We start from the raw sequence: 2,242 nt of genomic DNA, 5'->3' as shown, positions 1-2,242 counted from the left end.
AATATATTAACAACATTGTTGCTAAATTTTGATGGGTGGGCAATAAAAGTAGGAAGGGTGTTTATTAGGAAAATTGGAGGATTCTAACCAAACCAAAAGAGTTAAGAGGTTTAGGAATTAAGCATGCTCGGGTTGTCAACCAAGCCTTATTGGCTAAGCAGGGATGGCGTATTCTAAACGATAAAGATTCCCTTTTAAGTAAGGTGTTTATTGCAAAATATGGAATAAGTGATGACTCTTAGTTTGATGAATCCTAGAATAGAAAGGCTGGAACTTGGGGTTGGAATGTCATAGAATAGGGATTACAGGTTCTTTATAAAGGTTGCTTCTGGTCTATTGGGAATGGGTGCAAAACTAAAATTCACTATCCTTGGATCAACGGATAATCGCCTTCCTAGAATTCTGAGGAGCTCTTTTCCAATGATAGAGTATGCACTATCATAGAAAAGATAACACCCATGGAGAAAGGTTTCGATGATGTGCTAGTATGGAAAGGGGAGAAAAATGGTAATTATACGGTGAGGAGTGGATATGCTATGATTTTGGAAAGCAGAAGTAACGGAAATCTGATCGAAAATCAAATTTGGAGCAACCTAAACAAAAACCGAATTTGGAGGAAGTTTTAGAAATGGGATAACTCACCAAGCCAAAAAATTTTGTTATGGAAAATTTTCAATAATGCCTTACCTAAAGGAAGTGAAAGATTGAAAAGGGACCTAGGAGAGGATCATAACTGTCAATTATGTAAATCTAAGGATAGCTCAACAGGGGGAAATTGGAAACCTTAAATCACATTTTCCGAGATTGTGATTTTGCAAGTCTCATCTGGAGGAGCAAAAAATTAGGAATTAATGTTGCTAATAATCACGAGAATATTCCAATTGCAGATTGGATTACCAATTAACAAAACTTTCTATGTAGCAAAATTAAGGAAATTGGCAAAATACAACCACTTTTTTCATAGGTATTTTAGAAGGAATCTAGGAAGAAAGAAATAAGCAAATTTTCCAAAATTCAGACCCAAATCCTTATAGCACGCTAAAGAAATTAGAGTACCTAGCTAGCAAATTACAATACTGCGCAATATATCACCAAGATCGCGAAATCTGCACTGACTTGGAGCAAGAGGTACCACCGGGTTTTGAAGATCTACATCAAATAAATAAAGAACGCGTAAATGGAGGGAAATATGTTCTTATAACAAGGATTGGTGAGTGTACGTGAAAGTGCTGAAATCCAAACAAAAATTACCAAGGCAAGGGATGGATGGAAGCTTGGGCGGTGGTTTCTTAAAAATTGCAGGGGAGATCGCCATGGAAGACGAAGTCGGCCTCAACAATAGAAAAAAAGAAGCTGACGAACTGACGGTACTGCTGAACAGCATTGAGTATGCCTCATCCCCGAAGATCCTGCACATCAAGATACAGGTCAAGAACCATGTTATTGTGAGATGGCTTAGGGAGAGATGACAAGAGTTAACAATGCAAGGATGATAATTATTAGGATTAGCAAGTTGCTTATAAGTTTTCATTGTGTTACTTTAGTTTGGAACAATGCAAGGATGATACTTATTAGGAATTGGAACAGTGCTGGGAATTAATTTCCTTTTGTTTGCTGTCAAAAAAAAAAATCCTTTGTTTCTAACTTAAATTCAATTCCGAAAAGTGCATATCGATCCTTGTGGATGCTATATTCATTTCCCATGCATAAAATCCTTAGAGACAACATCCATGAGTATAAATCCCTCGTCTAATGAACTAGATCCATCGATTTCCATTCAAATATCATCTGAATTATCTCCAAACACTTCGAAAGCATCCAAATGACTATGAAATCACCTGAAACATTAAGAACAACACAAACGGAGCATAATAGAGTGATAAATGATGACTTATGCAAATATGACCCTAAAATTGACCAAAAAGACTAAGAAAAAGGTATAAAAACTAACATAAACGTGCCTAAGAACCCTATATAAATATGATTCATCAGTAACAGAGGTGTAACATGTCTATCAAAATGAGCAACTAGAGAACTAGTGAAAATTTTTATATACACTCGGGTGCAAAGTGACTTTAGATTATTTTAGGTTATTTTGTGGTCATTTGATGAATACATGAGCAATAATTATCAAAATATGTGAAATATACCCTGAGTGCACCTTGCACCCAGTTGTGTTGTACATAACAAACTCTAGAGAAATAGTGAACCCTAAAGTAGAATATACAGAAACCATCAATTT

The 2,242-nt window shown here is 35.7% G+C and overlaps 1 long non-coding RNA gene across 1 annotated transcript; it reads right to left on the bottom strand.

Annotated features, from left to right (window-relative positions):
- Positions 1 to 873: 873 nt before the first annotated feature.
- Positions 874 to 1,517, bottom strand: LOC145555878 (uncharacterized). The gene is made up of 2 exons (XR_014091609.1): positions 1,252 to 1,517; positions 874 to 1,149 (listed from the first exon to the last, which is right to left on the bottom strand). It is a non-coding gene; the product is annotated as an uncharacterized LOC145555878 (long non-coding RNA).
- Positions 1,518 to 2,242: the final 725 nt, after the last annotated feature.

The sequence above is a fragment of the Chenopodium album genome, chromosome 8 (genome assembly GCF_948465745.1).
Source record: "Chenopodium album chromosome 8, dcCheAlbu1.1, whole genome shotgun sequence".
Classification (NCBI taxonomy): domain Eukaryota; kingdom Viridiplantae; phylum Streptophyta; class Magnoliopsida; order Caryophyllales; family Amaranthaceae; genus Chenopodium; species Chenopodium album.
This window is presented reverse-complemented; position numbering and strand designations above follow the sequence as displayed.